Below are 21,230 nucleotides of genomic sequence, written 5' to 3' on the forward strand. Positions count from 1 at the left end.
AGCTCCGGGGGTGATGGCGCCGTGGCGGCTCTCCCCCTGCATTTCTTCGAGGGGGCACCTCCAGTCTTTTGACAAGGGGATGCCCATCATTTTTAATGTGAACAAAATAATGGGCAAAGAGTCTGGATGATGTGCTGACAGGGAGGCAAAGTAATGGTGCAGACGAGCGAGCTGTCACTGTCAAAATCCTTTGTGCTTGAATATGGGGTACGGTAAGGGGATGTAACCCACCGAGAGGCAGACAAGGGTCTCTCCCCTGCCTTTGCACAGGACCTATAAATTAACTATCAGTCTCAGACTGAAGTCATCACAATCTGAAAAAGAACCCAACCCATTGCTAATTATTCTGCTTCTAAATCTCTTTCAGTAAGTATCACTGGGAAACGTGTTGGCGGGGAGCACACGCACACCAGGTCTGGCAGAATATTGCTTTTGGGGGTAACTTTCTTCCCTAACTCCTTGTGACATCTCTCCTGTTTTTAACTTTAGGCTTCAGATAGGTTTTAGAAATCATGTCAGAAATATGCCTGTGGAGCCAGAAGCTTCAGAGGGAGAAGCTTTCAGGGAGGAAGGAGGACCCTAAAGGATGGGGTATAGCCTTACTGTAAATTATTAACCCGAGATTGACAGGGCTTAGTGAAGATGTCGTCGAGCTGGCGACTTAGGAGCCAGCAGACCACATCCAAAAAATAATCCGTCTCCAGAAATGTGGAAATCTGGAGGTCTTGAGGCTTGTTGGCATTAGTCTACTACAGGAAATCTAGGAGAATTTGGATCTTTTGGTGACTTGTAAAGGTTATTCATACACACACACCCCCCCACACCCCGGCAGACCCAGCCCAGTGGGAATATTATAAACAGAAATAGGAGGGTGAGAACAGCGTTCAGGGAGCTGCCCCTGCTGCAGGACGGGAGGATCGGGTAGTTAGTTGGAAAACCACACCAGAGATCTGCAAGTGTGTTAACGGGATCGGTAAAACCAAAACGAAACACCAACAAAAACCAGTTGGGCATCTCTGCTGCTATTACTCTGGTCTAAAATAATTTACCTGCTGGATTTAAGATCTGGTGAACTGGGCTTCCGAAAGCCCTCCTAAAGTTTCCTATCAGGTGGGCAGGAGAGCAGGGCTCCGCCACAAACGCTGCTTTTCCGTCCCACCCCGCCGCAGTCCCTGGGCCGGGGCAGTAGCCAGGGTGGCCGGTGGCCGGAACGGCCGGTAGCCAGGGTGGCCGGTGGCCGCGCTGCTGCGCTGGCTCGGGCCCGGCCGCGCTCTGCGGCTCCGAGTCCTGTCTGCCGCCGCCAGGAGTTGGGGTTTGGGGTGTTTCAAGTTATTTTCCGGCTGCTTTCAGCTACTCGCTGAGCCCCCGGGAGCTGGCGGCAGCGCTGGCGGGAGCTACCGCGAGCTCTCCGGTGTGTGAAAATAGCGATTGCCGGGGTCGGCTGCTCAGAGCGTCTCTCTCCCCACTCGGTGGAGCTCAGCTCCTCTCGGTCAGACTTTACTCTCTTCAGGACGGATTTCGGAAACGAGCCGAGTCCGTGTCCGTGCCTCCCCGCCGCCCGTCCCCGCTCGGTAGCCAGGCCTCCGACTATCGGTAGCCCTGCCCGGAATACGCAATCTGCCCGGGGCTGGCTCCCGCTGCCGTGCGCTGCTGCTGCTGCTGCTGCTCCTCCTCCTCCTCCTCCCCGCTGTCCCGCCGCAGGCCGGCGCGGCCGCGGGAGCCGCGCGCCGTTAATCCGCTTCCTTCATCAGCGCCTCCAGACGCTCAGGAAGGAACAAGATAAGCGGCCCCCGGGACAATCCGCGTCCGCGGAGGTCCCGCCGTCGCACCGGACCGCGGCAGCTCCCCTCCGCCCGGCCCGGGAGGCGGCGGCGGCCTCCAGAGCAAGCCCGGCCCCGGGGCCGGGAGGCCGCAGCGGAGCCGCCGCCGCTCCACGTGGCCCCGAGCGGCGCGGCGGGACCCGCGCCCCCCGCGGCGGCGCCCCTCGCCCGCGCCGCAGCCAATCCCCGCCCGCCTACCATGTGCCGCGACCCCCGCCGGCCAATGGCGCCCCGGGTCACAGACCTGCTCCACCATTGCCCGGAAGCGGCGCCGGGCCCCTGCGCGCTGCGGCCGCCACCGCCGCCGCCGCTCCCGCTGTCGCCGCGCCAGCCCCGCTGCGGCGCAGGACGGGGCCGCCCTGTGTTTCGGGGACGGCCCCGCGCATGCTCCGCCGAGTGACGCCGCGACTCCATGTGTGAGAAGCGCATTATTTGGCAAAGGGAGCCGCGGCGGAGAGGATTAACCGGGGGGATCCCTTGGCGGCGCGGAAAAAGGGGGCGGCCAGGCGCGGGGGAAGAGAAACCGGCCGCCGGGGAACGGGCACCGGCGGCGCTCGGATGCGCGGGGACCGGCGGGGAGGTGCCGCGGCGTGTGAGTTCCCAGATTAAAAGTTCGCGTTGGGTTTATTGTCTTGGGGAGGGAGCGGCGGCGGCAGAGTTATTTGTGAAAAGCGGCCGCTGGGGATGCGGGTGCGCTCCCGGGGAAGTTCCGGGAGAGCCCGGTCGTGCGGGGACCGCGGGCAGCCCGGGAAAAGTGCAAAGTCCTGCTCTCCGGCCGCCGGGCTCCAGCCCTCGGGCGGGCTGATTGATTAATGCCTGCCAGGGAGGTGGTGCCGCTGCCCGCGGCGGCGAGGAGCGGGCTCCCGGGGCTCCGGGGCTGTATCCTCGCCGGTAAACCAAAAGTTTAGCGGCGCGGCGCGTCCCCCGAGCCCGGGGCCGAGCTCCCGGGGTTGCCGCCGGCTTTTGTTCGGCGTTGGGACGGCAGCCTGCGAGGCGTTTGTTTCGGAAAGTTGTTACGGGCTTTCCGCCGTGCCTGCTTCCTCTTCCTCCTCCTCCTCCTCCTCCTCCGTCGCCGCCCGGGCCGGTGCGGGGCTGGGAGCGCCCCGGCCCCCGCTGCCCCCCGCGGACGGTGGCGGCGGCGGGACCGGCCCCGGGTGGGGGGGGTGGGGGGGTGGGCCGCGGCGGGGGGCGAGCGCTCGCCCCGGGTAGCCCCCGCCCCGGGCAGCCCCCGCCGTGGCACTGGCCCGGCTGGCGGCCAGGCTGCGGCCCGTGTCACAATAAGAGTCCTCGCCCGCCCGCCCGCCCTTCCTGCGGCTCAAGGTGCACCGGGCTGCCCCCCCCCGCCTCCCCGCAGCGAGGGGGGGCCCTGGGGTGTGTGTGTGGGGGGGGCGCAACCGCCGCCTCCCCCCGGGTGTCGTGTCGGTAACGGGGGGCTCTCGGCCGGGGCCGCGGGTGGAAGCTCTGGCTGGGCGCCCTGCCCCGGTTTCTCCATTACTGCACGTTCCCGGCGCCTGCGGGAGGGGCCGGGCAGGATTTGGCCCCGGTCGGGAGAGTCCCCGGGAAGCGGCGCTGCCCGAGCGCACGCAGGCGTCGAGCTCCCCGGTCCCCGGGAATCGCCGCTCCCGGTGGCGGAGGAGCCGTTTTGGCGGGGGGGGGGGGGGGGGGTGTCGGTGCCTGAAAACTGGCATCAGTCGCTGCTTTGGAACCACAAAGCTGGGGACGCCCGTAAGTCGGGATGCACGTACTGACTTCTCTAGAGCATCTGCTTACTTTTTGTTGGGTTTTTTTAAAATTATTTTACGTTCTCTATATGGCTTAGGTTTTACTTTCACTTGTCTTTTTTTTTTTTTTTCTGGCTGCCCCACACTCTTCTATTTTTGTACTTGATGAGGTAAACCCCTTTCCCCAGGACAGAGGTTCCCAAGCTGATGGACCCTGCAGCGACTGTCACCGAGCACTGATTTGCAGTCATGGCCCTAATCCTCGTTTCCAGCTTCTTTTGCAGGTGTCTGACTTTCATGTTTCTCCCTCGCTTGCCCGCCTGCGAATGCAGCTGGAAGCAGAGGTAGCAGAGCTGCTTGTAGAGACAGTTACACAGGAAGTGAAAGGAAGAGGGGCCTTTGGGAATAAGAGACATGCCAGTAGGCTGGAAGCTGCCATGCATCAGCGGGAGAAGAGGGCGAAACCTTCCTTCCTTCAGACAAACTATTGACCAGCCTCTCAAGTGGATGGAGTTGTGGGTAGGAAGAAGCAGGAGCGTAAGAGATGTGCTGGTAGTGGACGAGGTGGTAGGGGATCAGAGGCAGCAGAAAGCATGAAATAAAGGGATGTGGAGCCTGCGGAGAGCTTTTTTTGTGTAAGAGAGCTGTCTCATGGGCGGCCTGTTGCTGGGCACGTGCGTTCTGCAGACCCAAGACTGGGGACAAACGGTCGGTCCCACCAAATCGCGGATGTGGCGGCGATAGGCACCGGTGTCTGCTGGAGTTCAGGCCCGGGGAGGCCGGTAGCCTCCCCCTGAGCTAAGTGGGGACCGTGCTGTATTGAGGGGGGCGGGGGGAAGCTGGCTGTCAGCAGGGTCGTTGCCCCCAAGTGCCACCTCACAGCCACCCGAGACCGTGGCACGTACGGGATGGCGCAGTCCCGTCCATCTCGCTCCCTTACTCCCCGCTGGTGTCACCTTCGGTGTATCTGGACTGTCAGGCTCTGGTCAGAGAAACGGGGCTGTGATATCCTGGAGGCAGCGAGGCTCTGCGGTTAAGTATCTCGGATAGGATCACAAAATACCCTGCTTTCAGGGCTGGAATTTATTTAGTTTCTTTTTTTTTCTCCTCACAACTATCTGGTTTTGAGAATGGGGAGGGCGGCGCTGCTTGGCATTGAGGCTGTGAGAGCTCACCCCCCCTTATGCCTTGTCTGGGGGTCAGCAACAGGCTGATGCTCTTCTAACTTGGAAAAAAGAGTGAATATATTACCAGTTAGCATGCGCTGGCTGAACTTCGAGTGTGAAAAGGACCAAGTTCCGTGCTTGAAGTGAAAGCCACCTTGCTGAGCTTCACTGGAAGAGAGAGAGTTGTGTCTCTGTAGTCACTCGGTGTCCAGCAGTGGAGCAGGATGGAGGCAGCCCAATATATTTCTCTTTCCTCAGAGATGCAAACACAAAGGAGTAGCTAATACCATCCCTAACAGCGTTACATAGTCATGAGGTTACATCAATGGGTGATGATGCAACACCGCTGGCATATGATGCAGTGTCAGTATGCTAATACTGTAACTTAATATAGCTGCGTTACGACTTTTTTGTAGTAATTACAGGCCGGTAGTCATGTGTGGAGCTGTTTAAAATCATTGCTTCAAATTGAGACGGTGCTGGTGTTTTGTGTGATGTTTGTGACGCTTCTGCAAGGCACGGTGAAGGATTTGGATTGGTTTTTTTGGTCAGACAGAAGCACATGTACGTGGGTCCAGCGTTTGGTCCTTTTAGGTACCTCTGCGCCGCCTCAGGTTTGAACTGGAATTATCTCTTTGCTGTCAAAGGAACTATAATTGTGGGAGGAACTCTGGGCTTACTGTCTTATGGTCTTACACTTCTATTTCTGGGTGTGCTCTTCGTTAGCCTGACCTGTCCGTGTGGGCTATAAGCATTCTTACTTCCTTACTGAATCACTTCTGCTCTGCTGCTTTAGGGAGGGGGAAGGAGAAGGAATGATGCTTGGGATAAAGGAAGTCAACTTGTGACGTCTTTCGCGTGGCTCTGGAAGAATTTTAAAAATTAAGTCTAAAATTCATTCAGCTGTAACGAGGCCGCAGTTGAGATCACCTTACGTTTTCAGCGGTACCTCCTGAAATGGTGTCCGTGTTGTGAAGTCCCTGGCCAGTCGCCAACCAACCAAAATCCACAAGAAATTGGGGGTGGACAGAAGCGGCGAGGTGCTGCGGTGGTCAGCAGAGCTTTTCTGCTTTGATGGAGCACTCACTCGCTTCATGTGTAACTTCAGAGTGGAAAATGCAGTTTTGCTGATTAAATTCAAAACGTTTTCACAGAGCGTGTTTTGAACCACAAACTTGTAGAAGCAGTCTCTAGATGTTACTCACTGATAGTAGTGTACCTGAGTGTACTTTGGCATTTAAAAACTCAAATCTTCGGGCATCAGAACTTAACTTTTTTTTGGCACTACGCACCTATGAACTGTGAGTTCTTCCCAGGCTCAAGTTACCTTTAATACTTTGGTTTCTTACTGCCATGCTCTGAGGGGAGTAGTCGTGTGCTTATCTCGCTTGTGTTTCACAAAACACGGTGTTTCCCTTTTATGTGCCTTGGGAGGTAGAAAGTCGTGTGCTCTGTACAGAGTTCACGTCTGTGATACACACCTGTGCAGGGACAGGCTTTTATCCTGCGGACAGGTATTGCTCAGAGAGGTCACAACAGAAAAGCTGGGAAGAAAACATGCCGCGCGTGCGTTCCCCTTTTGGATTAAAATACACGTGCTGAGCTGTCGTTACAAAATAAAAGGAAAAATGAGCTGTGATGCGGAGGGTTTTTTATCCCTCCTCTTAGACTGACCAACATTACAACCCTGTTCCAGGCGCTTCTTGACTTCCAATTCATGTCTTTTTCAGTAATAATCTAAGTAATGTAGAACTGTATGGTATGTTGGTTTTTTTTTTTTTTTTTTTTTTTTTTTCCACTCCAAATGTTCCTGGAGACTGTGGTATCTGAAAATATGGTAGACTTATTTTTAGACTTGGGGAAGTAACGTTTGCTTTTGTGTAATGCTATTCATGTTTGAGGTATCACAGCACACGGTCTGTAGACCAGTATGTGAAGTGCAATGTAGTTAGCATATTTTGTTGATTGGGGGGGAAAAAATGGCATGTGAGCGCTCTTTCCTCTTCTCCTGGCATTAGACAAAGGAAATGTTCAGAAGAAGAGCTGATGGACTGGGAAGTTCCAGGACAGCCCTTCAGTTGTGTTCTGTAAAAGTCTGTTCTTGGTAGTTTCATCAGGCTGTCCCAGCTCTCCCATGCTGCTTGTTTTAGATTTGTGCCCTTAAAACTTACAAGCTAGAGTTTGGCACCTTATATATAGACATTCTGCTTATTTATGCATTCATATTATGATTGATTGGTGTAAAGACTTGCTTGGGCTTTATTTTTTTATTTTTTTTTTAGGCTTTTCTAGCTGCCTTCCCCCTCCTCTTGTCTCTGCGTTTCTGTGGCATCCCTTCGCCTGGGGAACGGGACATCTGTTGAATATGTTGACCCTCACTGAGTTAGTGGTTCCTGCTTTATTCCTTACGTACCACCTGGAATTTCTGAGGTTATCTGTTTCTTTGTGATGTTTTCTATCCGCTTAGCACCGCTCAGTCTGAATGCCCTGCATACAGCAGTGATCCTCAGATGAATCCTGTGTCCATTTTCAGGTGGGGAAAAGGAGAGTGAATTGCCCAAAGCAAGCATTACAGGACAGGGACAGAACAAAGGTTAAGGTTTATTAATCCACAGTTTCCTACGTTGGCTTTTTGCTGTTCAGCACTTTGCCTTCCCCCTTCCCCAACTGCGTTTCTACTTCATTGCCTTTAATTGTGTTCTTTGGGGTTTGACTTCTTGGTGTGTCAGGTCTCGGGACTCTCCAGTGGGGCACCAGTAAAGGAGCCTTTGTGTGTGTGTCTGTGTGACCTGTTCAGCATCACCTCGGGAGACTGTGGCGACCACGGGGCAGGGAGGAATTCTCCTGTACAGCTTTCCTTCCTCTTTAATTACAGAGCACCTCTTCACTGTGCTGGGGCTTTTTCACCTGTTGTCCGCTATGCTCCTCTCTTTCTAGTGCAAGTGAGGCTGGAAAGCAGCGTCGTGACTCGCTTCAGGAGCACAGCTCACTCTCTTTGAGCCAAGAGGGCATTTGGAGGAAAAAAAAAAAAATTTAAAAATCTGATTATACCATTTGGGCTGAAATGGGACAAAGTCAAGGTTTAGCAAGAAAGTTTTGCCTGCGTTCGATGTGTTGACTCTTAAGAAAAAGATGTTTGAATGTGTTGCTGTTTCAGCATTCTGAAATAAGGCAGAAAGTGGAAAAACTTTGCCACGTGCAGCTGCAGCAATGCCCTTTTCTTTCCTCATTGCTTTTAATATCGGAGGTTTGACACAGTTCAGCGTTGCAGGGCGGCGTGGGTCGGTGTCTGGCCAGAGCTTTGGATCCGGCACAGCTCAGAGTGTGGAGGGCAGATGCCAGGTGTTTGTCCCTGTTATTGCATCTTCAAAAATCACACTGCTCGGGACCAGCTGGTGTCCTGTGCGCTGTAGGAACTTGTCCTCACCTTTACCATTGCTTCCCTGTCCTCTCCGGAGGAGAAATTTTATATTGCTTTGGGTAAGTCACTTAAACCTCTCCGTGCCTTGGCTATCCCATCTGCAAAATGGGTATAAGCAGGAGGCGTGCAAAGTGTGGCTTGTAACAACAACTCCTTTTATTTTAATCTTCATCTTCTCTAGCTTTTATCTCTGAAATGATTTAACCCCACGTCATCTTATGTTTTCAAATGAGAATTGCTGGTAGGGCTTCAGATGAGACGAGGGGGGGTGGAAAAAAAGAGTTGTTGGGTTTACCCCACAATTTGCAATGCCAGTTTGTTGTGTTAGGAAATGCAAACATTTGAAAGGTCTGGGAGAATAAAATTTAACAGCCAGTCACGGGCGCTGAAGGCCAGACAGATACGGGGAAGGAGGGTCACGTGTGTAGACCGAGGGAAGCAGGGAGAGCGCCCCGACGTTCCTTGTTTGAAGGCTTCGTGTGTCTGTAGGTGATGTGCTCGGGTCAGGTGAATTTTTTTTTTTTGCCTTGCAGGATTTCTTTCTGTAAATCCCCTATAACCAGCGGGTCTCTCCCGGCGGCAGGATCGAGGCTGCACCTTTAACCGAGACGTGCAGAAGCTTGTGCTCGGGAGGGTTTATTTTGTCTTTTATTTTTAAGAAGGCTCAATTTCGGGAGGCTGTTTCTCCTCCCACCACTGTCCTTCCTGGAGAGCCCTTGGGCATTGACTGGACTCCTCGGATCCTCCCTCCAACTTTTGGTTTGTGCACAGAACGGACCGATCTGCTGACCCAGACCTGATGGGGGTCCTTTCCCATTTAGAAATCTTCTGCGGCTCGAGCAGGTGCTGCTCATGTTAAGCAGAATCTGTGGAATGGTCTGTGTCTGTATCCTGAGAATGTCTGGAGTCTTAAAGCACTCCAGGAGTGTTTAGGTATCAGCTAGTTAAGATGCACATCTCTGAGTTTATATCAATCTGTTCTGCTTGTATTCTTTCTTACTAAATTCTGGTTTTGACTTTTTTTTTTTTTAACTCTTATGAGCGAGTTGAGCATTTCAGCCTCTATTCATTCTTCCGCTTCTTTGTTTCCTTCTCTCTCCCCTCCCTCCCCCCTTTTTCTCCCAAAAAAACAACAAACGAAAAACAATCGGTATTTTGCAAGAGTAAAGGAGTTTTCGTGACTGTTTTGGGGTGACCCTCAAGGTGAGGCAGTTTGGCCACGACTTGCCTCTTCAGAGACGTCGGCAAGTTTGGCATTCCAGATGATCTGGCATTAAGTTAATGCTCTGCCGGAAAGGCTTTACTCCTGCCATGTTTGGAAGAAGAGTTGGTCTCCAATTCCTTTAACAATTATGAGGTGACTAATAACTTGAACGCAGTTTCCCTGCTAATTTGTGGTGCCCTGTAGTGAACTCTGCTGTGGCATGAAAGGGATCAGTGTGCGAGCGCTTCGTCTTCTGGTTTTGGTGTCTTATGCGTCACCTTCTGACTTGGGCTTATTCCTGTATAAACACGAATCAAACTAAATTTTAAAAGTTATACCCAAATCTCTCTGGACCCGGTGGCCCAAGCCACGCAGATGGGGAGTGGGGAGGCAGTCCACCACACTTCCAGTCATCCATAACAAGATGTGTTTTTTTGTTGCCCTCGCTCCAGCAGTGTGAATGGGAGCTGGAGGGATGGGAACAACAAAAAAAAAAAAAAAAAAAAGCCTATAAAAGAGCACTCCCACGAGGCAGGAGATAAGCCCTGACATGAAGTAAACACCATTCCTCCCCCTCTACCTCCACTTCCAGTCTCTTCAGCTGAATATAAACGGATACTTAAAAAGTCAGGTACCTGAAGAAGTTTCTAAACCACTTAGTAACGAGTGAGGCCGTACGATATTTTCTTATTTTTTGCACTTCCATCAAGTGAAAATAACTCATTGCTTTTTAAATGCGTAAAGTACGGTGGGTAGTTCCGACAGAGAGTGTGGAAATAGATGCTCTGCCTCACCTTCTGGGAAGAGGTTCTGCTAACTCTTTATCATAATCACTAATTCTTTAAGAGTAAATGTTGTTACTCAAAGTTCTGACAAAAGTGGGTAAGAACAACTTCTAAGAATATCAGGTGACACCTCAAACAGGACGTTATTTTTTTTCAGTCATATTTGATGGGAGACCAGATGAACATGGTGATAGGTAGGTAGCTGCTCTCAAGCTCAAGGCAGTATGGTGGGGTTTTTTTTTTCCTTTCTCTCTTAAATATCCAAAATAAGTAGAAGTTTATGACGGGATCTTTGCATTAAAATGCCAGAGTGATGGAGTTGAAGGAATAAAGGCTTCTTTTGTAGCTTTTCAACAGAAAAAAAGAAATGAAGCCATGATTGAATTTTCAGTTACTCTCGAAATTGATTTTGACGTGACCTGTCTCATTCACTTTGGGATACAAATACCCAATTTTACTACCTGTAAGACTATAGGAGTTGGCATTCAGGAAAACTTAGTGCTTTTTTTTTTTTTTTTTTAAAACTCAGTAGAACAATTCAGTGATGCTGGTTGTCTCTTGTTTCCTAACTCAGTCTAGATGGAGAGACTTTTGTCAGTATTGGTTGCTGAAACTGCATCTCCCGCACACCAGACAATTACCCCGTTGCCAGCACAGTGGTTAATTTTCTTAAAACAGTTTTGTAAATGCCCAGAGCGTGGCTGATCGGAGCCCAGCAGTGGTGTGGGATGCTCTTGAAAACAGAGTAAGCCTCCTTGCAGCAGCAAAGTCACTTTTGTGACTGTTTCGTAGGGGAAGTTTTGCTGAAGATGGTCAGCAGTGGTTTTTCTTGTAGTTGGGTTTATGCTACAAATACCAAAGACTTTCCAGCTACTCAAATGAGTCAGAAAATGGAATTGTTAGCTTTCACACTAATGCTGATTTACCTGCTGCTGTAAGTAGGAGCAGCTTCCTTGCCATAGCCTGTCAGCTATGCCCAGTATGTTCATTTGCTGAAGTAGCCATGTGATCACGAGCTTTGAAATGCTTGCAAGAATTAGAGGAAGTAAACTGAAGGCATTCATATTTAATAGGATCTTAGAAAATCCTGTCTCCAACAGAATTAAGTACTGCAGCGTGCGTGTGTCCCTAGCACTGTGGTATGTGCAAACACACTGAACCACCTATTGAGATCCACACGCTGTATAAATCTAAAATTTTCTGGTTTTCATTGTAAAACAGTGAAATTACATACTGTTGCAGGCACAAAGTGCTAGCGTTACTCTCTGTAGGATGCTGTTGCGTATGGATTTCCAATTCTGTTTTCTGCTGGCTTCCTTGTTTGTTTGGAAGGCTCGTGAGATGGTTTGTGTGAAGGAGGTGCCTGGCGGTTTTGGTAGTGGAAAAAACCTCTGCCTGCTTTTGTTTGGTGCCTGTGGAGGGTGGCCAGTGAAGCTTCACTCATCTCTGGGTTGTGCTCACGAGGAGCTGAGGGGACTCTGGCTTCATCCTTCCTTTTGGGGCTGGGCTCTTAGTGCCTTGATTAACTCTCTAAATGTGACAGGAGTTTGATGTCCTCGGCCTTTTTCAAATTCACTTTTGTAGTTGGGGGGGGGTGGAAAGGAGGGCGACATTTGTAACAGCTTTTCTGTACCTGATCCTGAAAACAGGTGATACCACAAAAAAACCTGTGGCTCGTGGTGTAGCTTTTCCTGAACGATCCCAATGAGGAGATGTCATTCTCCATAAAACTTGAAAAGCAATCCTGGCGTAACTTCCAGAGGCTCAGCTCAACTAATCGGGATTGGCTCCGGGTAATAATTCTTATTTTCATTAAAGTTACGCTCCGATATAGTCGGCGGCCCTTACAGTTAAGGCGAGGATTAAATTAATGTCTTGCAGTTGACAGAAGATTGCTGATACGTAGGAACTGTTGCTGCTCTGTGGGCTGCAGCGGCAGGATCGAACAGGAGGATCGCCCAGAGAAACTTCTGGGTTGTTATATCAATAGGTGTTAATATAATTTGCAAATCCTGTTTCTGGGAAAGTTTATGAATAGTCAAAAAAGCAAAATTAATTAGTAATATAGAATATGAGGTGGAAAGCGTAGTGTCTTTGGGGGTTGGTTTGGTATATGGCGGGTATGTGAGGTATTCTGTGGTGGGAAAAGCTCTGAAATTCTTAAATTCTGGAGAAGGTAAACTTCTTACTTGACATTTTTAAAGAAATACAGCAAGCTTGGCGACTGTGTTCTCACACTTCTCTGCACTGGTGGAGAGCTGGGGCCCGGGAGGCAGAGTGCCCCTCTCCAAACTTGTTACCTTCAATCTTCATTCCATTAGTTTCTGTGGAAGGTATTTAAGATTCCTCTGCTTTTTCTCCTTCCTTCAGCAGAGGTATCCAGAGAGGGGTGTACTAATTCCTTTTGCTGGACCAAAACCTGTTGTTAAACCTGAAGATGATGGTTTAACAAGCAGCCGGGACTCCTGAGGGATAGAAGTGGCTCGGGGAACAAAAGCATGTGAATCCTGTCGGTTAAGACCTGATGGGTAACTTATTTCTGTGAGGTGCCTGAGAATTATGATGATGAAGACTATAGAAGTAATTAAATAAGACTCATTTTAATATTGCGCATGTTATTGATCCCTTAGGACATTTAGATACACCAACTTGATAGGAAGAGCTCCTTTGCAAAATGTTGTTCGGTGTAATTGTGACACCTCTGGTTGTTTTCTGCCCAAAATGCCCTCATGTTTTTTTTTTTTTTTGTGGAAGTGAGATGTTTTACATAAAGCCACTGAAGTAACCGAGTCTAAATTTCATCTTGCTCATTTTCAGTATCTGTTCGCTTTCTGCTTGTTCTGAGCAGAGGGACCCCGACAGGTTTCATACCAGCGGTTAGGTTTGCTCAAGATTAAAAATCCCCCTCGATCCCATGGGTGATAATGACAACTTTTGTTTCCTTTTCCCTTCTAACTGCAGGACCAGGGGCTAAACATCAGCCCCGCAGCCTGCCTTGCCTTTACCTCAGCCGTGGCTGCGTGCGATGGTGGGTGTGCAGGGCTCCCTTTTCATCTCAGGTGGGGGATGCAGCGTGCATCCAGATCAAGTTTTGTGTGCCGAGGCCTCTGAATTAATTAATGATGGTGGCTGTGCTCGGCTTCCCCTGTAAATAGGTGTGGCCCCTGGGTCCCTGCCAAGCTGCCATTTCATTTCCCTTATTTGGATTTCTGAACGGTGTCATTCTCTACACACACCCTCGGTTAGGTTTTTAAATAATAGTTGGGGAAACTAAAATTGCTGCTACAAAATTATTAGCTTATGGGTTATTAATGTACTCCTACAACTGAGATTAAGAACATGTCATTTAGTGGAGGATGGTATCTTGAGCTCCCCCCTCAAAAAAAAAAAATAAAAAAAAAAAAAGGTTACTGCTGTGTTTTCAGTAGGTGATGCTGAAGCCAGGTAGGAACAAACCAAATTGTTCAGCAGGAATCAAGTTGTCATATCTCGGTTGATTCCAGGTTGCCCAATTAAAGTCACTGGCACTTGGTGGGCACAAACTGCCCGCAGAGCACAGCAAAGCTTCGTTGCAGCAGTGAGTGTTGGCAAAGCAGATGAAAACAAAGCCCCCAGATATGGCATTCCAGAGCAAACATGATGCATACAAAAAGCACATCTTACACGATGATGAAAGTAGATCAGATTTTTTTTCACCAGAGCTAGAAATAACAATTTGTCACCTGCTTTAAAAAAAAAAAAAAAAAAAAAATTGAATGTTGCCACTCATTTCAGTCTCCGTCTCTCTTAATGAGAGTTGCGGAGCTTCCCAGTCATCTTCCTTGGGCTTGTTGGGCACTCGGTGAAAGAGGTGATAAATTCATGCAAGCGTCCCTCTTCCCCTCTTTAATATTCTGCCAAACAGTTCTGCAAATGCATTTCATAACGCTGCCTCTTTGCATAGAAAAGAGACACCCCCTTCCTCTGTCAAAAATACATTTTACGTCTGAAAACAGAAGATAGTAATTCCAGTTCTTGAAAAACATGTTTATACAACAATCCACAGAGACCTGCTCTGTCAGGCGATCAGATTGCGCTTTGATTAAAACCAGTTGAAGGCAACTACTGGGGGTGGCTGGAGGATGAGGTGGACGGGCTCAGGCGTCTCGAAGGAGACACAGAGCGGGTCAGTCCTGCAGCGTCAGAGCCGGTGGTGTTGATCTGGATTGTTCTGGATGACGAATAATTCAGGGATAGGAGCCCTTCGTGCTCATCCCATTAATCCAGGAGATCTTGGCCCTGGGTGAGGATCAACATAATTGCCCGTAAACACAGAGTAACTGAAAAACAGTTCAAACTGTGCTGTGTATAAACCAGAGAACCCCCAAACCAAAACTCTTGAATCTATTTTTAGCTCTTCTTGGTGTTCTCTCCTTTTGTTTAACAGTAGATGCTGTAGTTCCTCTTCTTGAAGTGGGCACTGCTTTGTTCATGGCTGCTGCTCGGCTGCTGTCTCTGATGTGCAGAGTGTTTTCTGTTCCTGCAAGTCAGCCTCTTGCAAAGATTTTGATCTAATGAATCGGGTCTACCCGTTTAGTAATTACAAAGATTAACTTGGGTAGATGTGAAACAGATGTATAAAACTGTTTGGACCTGGCTGCAGTGCAGCCTCTTAATCAGTGGATTCATCCTTTCTCTGACTGAAGTCCAGTTTCACAGTTTAGACTACTAATTGTGAAATTAATGACAAAAATAATATTTTCTGTTTCACTTTGGACTTCCCTAATTCCGTATCATACCTTTGTTCCTTTGAGCGAGGACATGACATTGCTTAAATGCTTCTCTACAAGGGAATTCATCTCTTAGAGCCAAAGCAAAACGAAATTGGTCTACGCAAAGGGTTGCTCTAAGGTTAACTTGATCTAGAAATACCAGAGCTTTTGTAGCTCGCTTTAGAACACATTGCTCTGACTTTTATAAAACTGAAGTGTCTTAGAGCTGTTTCCTGTGAACTTTTGGAGGAATAACTGTTTTTTTCAGAGATTTGCTGGGGAACCTGTCCCCCCTTACCCCCATTTGAAGACATAAATTGTGTTATGAGTGAAAAGCAAGCTTCGTGCTCGTGTCTGCTTGAGCCCGTAGTGGTGCAACCCTAGACAATCATGGGTGTTTCTATTCATGAGTAGCCAACCAAATCGTGATCTGGGTATTTTGAGCCTGCCTGATCTTCTGAATCAACCTGCAGAGAAATGCACTCCATTTTGTGCTGACCGGGGACTCCGCGCAGGGCTGGCCGCTGTTGCGTTTTCCACGTAGCATCTGTAAACTCGGTTGCGTTTGCTGCGGGTGCCTCAGCGTTGTGAACTGCTGACCAGGACGGCAGTAACTGGGTACTCCAGGCTCTGGTTACAGAAAGCCAGATTTGCAAGGTCTTGAATAGCAAGGCTTCCTGGAAGAAAAACATAATTTAAGTTAGTGTTGATTTTTCTCTCTAAACTGCATTATTGGAACCTCTTTCTCTTTGCATCTTCCAGGTATCCACACTTGATTGAGTTCTGGCTAATGTCAGTGGAAAGCACAGGTAGATGGTGTCTGGGGAGGGAGGAGGGAGCTTGGTCGTGTACTTACCGCTGAGATACTCCAGACTGAGGAACGAGAGAAATCAAAATGCATTTGCACTGCGACCTCAAAACAGTAAATTTTGATTGCAAGAAGATTAGATTATACCAGTGTTTTCCAAAAGGTTCAACCTGGATTTTTTGGAGAAAACTTACTCTGAGATTTCCTGTTTTCCTGCAGCGCTGGTGCATGTGAGTAGCAGCATTTGAGAGGGCAGAGTAAAGCTGAACTCCAGTCCTGTAGAGAGTAACTAGAGCTGTACGGAGTGCGGTGCAGGCAGTGTGAGTAGCAGATCGTACTCTCCCAGATCCAGAAGTAAAGGCAGGGTTTCTCCTTGAAGGCCTGCGTGCACTTCCATAAGATTTGGCAGCCCTTCGTATCCAGTAGAGAATAAACGCTGGAAAAATAAGTGTTCTCCAGAAGAAGGATGTGCTGGGGTGACGTGCTGGAGGAACAGCTGTGGCCAGTAAATCGTTTTCCTATATCTGACTTTGTGCTGCTGCCTCAAACGATGCTCTGGCTGGCTGGTGCAGCCTGTGATCCCCGTCTGGGGACCGGCTTAACTAAAGGGTTACTACAGCCCCTGGTCTCCCTGCCCCGCGAACGCAGGCATTGATCTGAAGGGTGTAATTATAAATGCTATTGATGGCCGGGGAGGGGAGTTGTATGTTTTATCTCTGGCACAGGAATTCGGGAGTGAGTGGGAGAGACTTTTAATTTGTAACAGGTTTTATTTGCGATCTGACTTGTACACAATAAACGGGTAGCGGTGGTATTAATGAGCATCTGAAAGGAGCTTTTTTTTTTTTTTTTTCCCCTTCCTACAAGGTGGCACTTCACTGTAGAGAGGCTAAAACTGAAGAGTGGGCATGCGGGGTGTTTGGGCAGCTTTCACCTCGATCTTTAGGCACACAGAAGTTAGAAAGCAACGCTTGAATATTTGGAGAAATACCCGCGTCTGCCAGGTACAGAATGGATCAGCACATTCATAAAAAGCCAGAGAAGTGCTTTTCCACTCCATGATGGTTGCTTACACTGTAGTGAAATGTGCACCATGACTGTTATTTCTCTCCAGTGGCTCTTCCTAGAATTCTTTTGAGACGTGTGCAGGGAGGAATCTGCGCTTTTGGAACGTACAAAAATGCTTTCAACTGGTATTTCGGTGCTTAAAAAACCTGATTTGATACTTCGAGTTCTCCTTCTAGACCAATAAAGTCTTTGAAGACTTTACTCTTGGACTCAAAGATGTTTATGGAAGTAAAGCCTGAACACATGAGACAGAAGCTAGCCCCTTGTCTGTCAATATTTAAAGTGTAATGTGACTCCATTTCTTTTTTTTTTTTCTGCTGACCAGTTCACTCAGCCTTCCAAAAAGTACAGAAGTTTTCTTATCTCGGTTGTTTGAGGAGGTATGTACAGCGGTAATGCTAAACTGTAGTACCTGTGTCATAGTTTCCATGCCTTAATCTTCTTAGAGAATCCATAGCCTGTCTTACTCTGAAAATGTAATGTTTTAAAAACCCTGTCTTGCAGGCTAAATCTCTCTTGAATTTTACTGGATAATAATTTTTCTAGATAGTGTTGATGGGATTCAGTAACGTTGCTAAAAATGTGGTCCTTATTATTCTATCTGGAGCTTTCATCATCGTTTCGCAGAGGAAAAAAAAACCTTCGTGAGTGACAAAGTAGACTCTGAGCAAATAGATCTGATTTCTGCTCTGGCAGGTCAGCAAGAGATACTCAGTCCAGTGCCTGTTTAATTTCCTGAATATTTCACTTACGATGGTTTTTAAAAGTTGCTATATCAGAACGAGAGCCGCGATTCTTTTTAAATGAAACATCCAACTTTGGAAAGAAATTGGGGAGTGATAGGATACTAAAGGTTTGGTTTCCTGAAGGGTGGAGGAGCTGCTCAGGACCCACAAGACGGGCAGCGGATGGTGTCTGCGGTGCTGGCAGAGCCCTCGCCGGTGCCCTTGGATGCAGCAGCCGAGCACCAGAGCCTGCAGGTAGCTGGGATGGAAGTGCTGTCAAAACTTAGAGCTGCTTGGGCAGAGTTTCACTTCCTAGTATTAACTGTTTAGCTGCCTGCTTCCTACGAGGCTCCCTGCACAGATGCTTTAGAAGTTAATCCTTCCAAATATTTGTATAAGCATTTGAACCTTTTTTCCTTAGCGGCGTGCGCTGCGAAAACAAACTTCCCATCTTGGAGATGCAGGAGAAGGCTGAGCTGGCCACGGAGGGACGGAGTGTGCGAGCCAGGGCGGGCCGTGGGGCCTCCCCGGGCAGCTCGTTGCCACCCGCCTGTTGGGTTTTGATGGAAACTTTCACATGCTGAGTGTGGGTCAGCACGAGAGGTGGCCCCGGCCCTGCACCGCCAGCGTCCCGTGGCGCTGAAGCGGTTAAACTGCTGTTCTGGTGTCCTTGCAAGATGAAAACTATTTTAGTCCCATGACACGAGCACTATGGGAGTTTAATGCTACAGTTCATTAAAAATGGAGGCTGGCCAGAGCCTCAGAAATACGATTCGGTAGCTTTAGGCTTCCCACGTCCAGAGCACGTCGGAAGGAAGGATCTCTGCTGAAGTCCTCTGAAACACGGGGAGCACTCTGACACGAGGGTGCTGCCGGGCTCGTTTGCATAACCATATTCCTCTTTCTCGGGGGAAAAACTTTGAGCAAAGCGCAGGCTCCCTCTGTGCTGGAGGTGCCTTGCGTGCCGCCCTCCTGGCAGAGCCGAGCCGGCTTCGGATGGAGCCGGTGCCTGGAGGATCCTCCCCTCCCGCTGCCACCTTTAACCAGTCCTGCTCAGCAGTTATCTCTCTACCAGGCAGAATAATTCATTTTTTAAAAAATTTTTCTTCCCCCCCCCCCCCCCCCCCTCCCCAGCAGAGTTAGAACTTGTGGCTTCCTGGTGGCTGCAATAGTGTCGTAACCACCAGTTACCGGGCCGGGCCGTAGCGCTCGCCGGGGCCCGGCCGCGGTCGTGCCGTGCCCGCTGAGTTCTGTCCTCTTCAGCAATAAAAAAGTGTTTTGTGTCCGGGCCAGGTTGCGTGAGGAGCAGCGTGGAAGTATCTGTCAGGTTTTATAGCACTGTTGAAGGCCCTGAAGTAGCTTGAAGGCCCTGAAGTAGCTATTGCAATGGTTTTCAATGGGCTTCTAATTAGAAAAGCATTGGACTAATAGGATGAGCTATAATTAGCAAGACCTGCCCTCTAGATAGCTAATCGGGGACCAGAATACAGTTGCATATCCATTCATGCGGTTTCTATATCTGCACTTTTGTAGCGATTTGTTTAACCTGTTGGAACCTTTTGGGGGTGTTTAAAATAGTAAAACAGAGAAGACGTACACGGACAAGACGACCTCCAAGCTTGCTGGAGTCCGGGCAGGGGGGGCGGTTTGATCCTTGGGTGGGTGTCAGCCCTTTTCCCCACCCCAGAGAGGAGTTCTAGGAGTCGATGAGCTGTTGTCCTGCCTTCTGGACAAAAGAAAATAACTCTGCAACTTTTTGAGGAGGGAAATGACTCAGTTCTTGGTGGCTTAGCAGAAATAAGAGGCCGAGCTTCCAAGGAGTGGTCTTGGCAGGCAGCGTGCATCAATTACTGCGCTCCACCTCCAGCCCAGGGCTGCTGCCGCCTGCCCCGAGCGCCCACCCCGGCGGCGTGGCGGCGTGCTCGGCCCCGAGCAGGACCCGCTGCTGGAACTGGGGCTCTTGCCTGGTTCTTCGCTTCGTGCCGCGTCAGAGCAGGCCGGGGTAAGGGCTTGTTGGACTCGGCCTGCACTGCTGGCGCAGGTAACTGCTGATCCAGTAGGATGGCAAAACTAGTTGGTTTTTCGAACTGACCAGTGTACACTGGCTGCGGGTTTCTCCCCTCAGTGTTTTCACAGAGAGGGAGAAGGAAGGTTTGGGTATCGTACACTGTGTGTACAGGCTCATAAAAGGATTTTTGTAAAGCGTAAGCAAGCGTCAGCCAGCGGAACTTTTTCTGGAGTAAGAAGCAGATAAACACACAAGCATGTTCTTCTAGAATTATTTTGATATGCTGTCCTACAGAATAAAAGCTTCACTAAGAAGTGGTTTCCCCCTTCTTTCTCTGCTTCGTGTGCAACTTCACGGAGACTTCTGCGGGGAACAGTGCTGTGGTCTCGGGCAGGACCGGGAACGGGGGGGACAGCTGACTCCATCTGTGTCAGTGGTGTGGGCGGCGGTGGTACCCCGCCAAAACCTCCCACTGGGTTTTAGTCAGAGCGTCCAGCTCGGCACTAAAACTTGCTCTGGTGTCTTGTAAGTGAAAATACCAAAGTGTCACTGAATTGCTGAACTGAGGCGGTGCGTGAGCATACGTGTGACCATGTCACATCCAAAGATGGCTCTTCGTTTGCATCTCAGTGTTGCTGCCACTTAAGTGGGATTACCTTCACGTAGGTAGCGCTAGACAAACGTTGCCTTGTTGCCTGCACCTTACTAGCTATTAAAATGCTCGTCCGGGGGCCTGCTGGCTTGTTGGACAAATTAAAAGCACCAAACTTCTTTCTGAAGATGTGTCTTCAGGTGTCCTGCATGCACACATGGACCCATACTGCTTTTTGTGCAAGAAGTAAAACGGAGAGGGGGCACAGCAACTGCCTTAAGGCTTCCTCGGAGCCGGGTCCTGTGGTACCGGGTGTTAGGACAAGTGCAGGTCTCGAGGAAAACTGTCGGTTAGAAGTGGGAATTCTGCTTTCAGCAGGTGTTTGGGTCAGACCAGAGATAGCAAGAAGCAGTTGGTTTCCTCCTAGCGTGTTAATGTAAGAAGCAAAGTCTAAAGAAATACAGAGTAAGAAAAACAGTAACTTTACAACATTTTTGCCTGTGCTTTTGTTTTTAATCCAAAAGCATTTGAGCACACGCCTGGCTTGCAGTTCCTTTCCTTAACGTAATAGGGTGCAGTCTTCTCATCTTTCACATGGGTCCCAGTGTTTCAGGCCAGCTGTCTCATCAGCGAGCGCGTTTTGGGTGAAGGTGATGGGCCTGTCACCAGCTGTACTAACCAGCTTGTCTCTTCCCTCAGGATCCTCGCTGCAGTTGCTTTCAGCCACTCGGCCTGGTCAGGATCCCACCTGGAACCCATGAACTTCACTGACAGGTAGGAGTTGTGAATAAGGTGGAGTCTCTCATGTTGCACAGACACCCCTTCTCCCCCTCGTTCAGTGCTGAAAATGAGGAGGTGGATGGGAGGGTGGGATTGTCTTCTGGTCTTTTGCACCTTCAGCTCCTGCTTCATCTAGGAGGACAAATAAGAGCTGCAGAGGAGCTCTGAGATTAAACTCAAATCAGAATTTGGCTCCTTAACCGAAAATGGCCTTTCATTTAGCACTTTAGCTCCAAAGTAGGTGAGTCTGCCTTGTGAAGGGACAAAGTTGTTTTACTTCCTTTTAACTGGGCAGTCACAACAGCTGCACGATATTGTCAGTCTTGAATGAGAGGAGAAGCAAAAGCAAGCACACAGAAATTCCTCCCTTGAGACTTTCTG

The 21,230-nt window shown here is 49.5% G+C and overlaps 1 protein-coding gene across 2 annotated transcripts in view; it reads left to right on the forward strand.

Annotated features, from left to right (window-relative positions):
• Positions 1–2,269: 2,269 nt before the first annotated feature.
• GATAD2A (GATA zinc finger domain containing 2A) overlaps positions 2,270–21,230 on the forward strand; it is a 54,155-nt gene continuing 35,194 nt past the window's right edge. The window contains exons 1-2 of one of the 2 annotated variants that reach the window (XM_074928130.1): positions 2,270–2,412; positions 20,769–20,843. The gene's annotated coding sequence lies outside the window, so the exon portion shown is untranslated. The remainder of the gene's footprint in view (positions 2,413–20,768; positions 20,844–21,230) is intronic. The other variant, XM_074928131.1, reaches the window with a different exon arrangement.

Source organism: Athene noctua, chromosome 27 (genome assembly GCF_965140245.1).
Source record: "Athene noctua chromosome 27, bAthNoc1.hap1.1, whole genome shotgun sequence".
Taxonomy (NCBI): domain Eukaryota; kingdom Metazoa; phylum Chordata; class Aves; order Strigiformes; family Strigidae; genus Athene; species Athene noctua.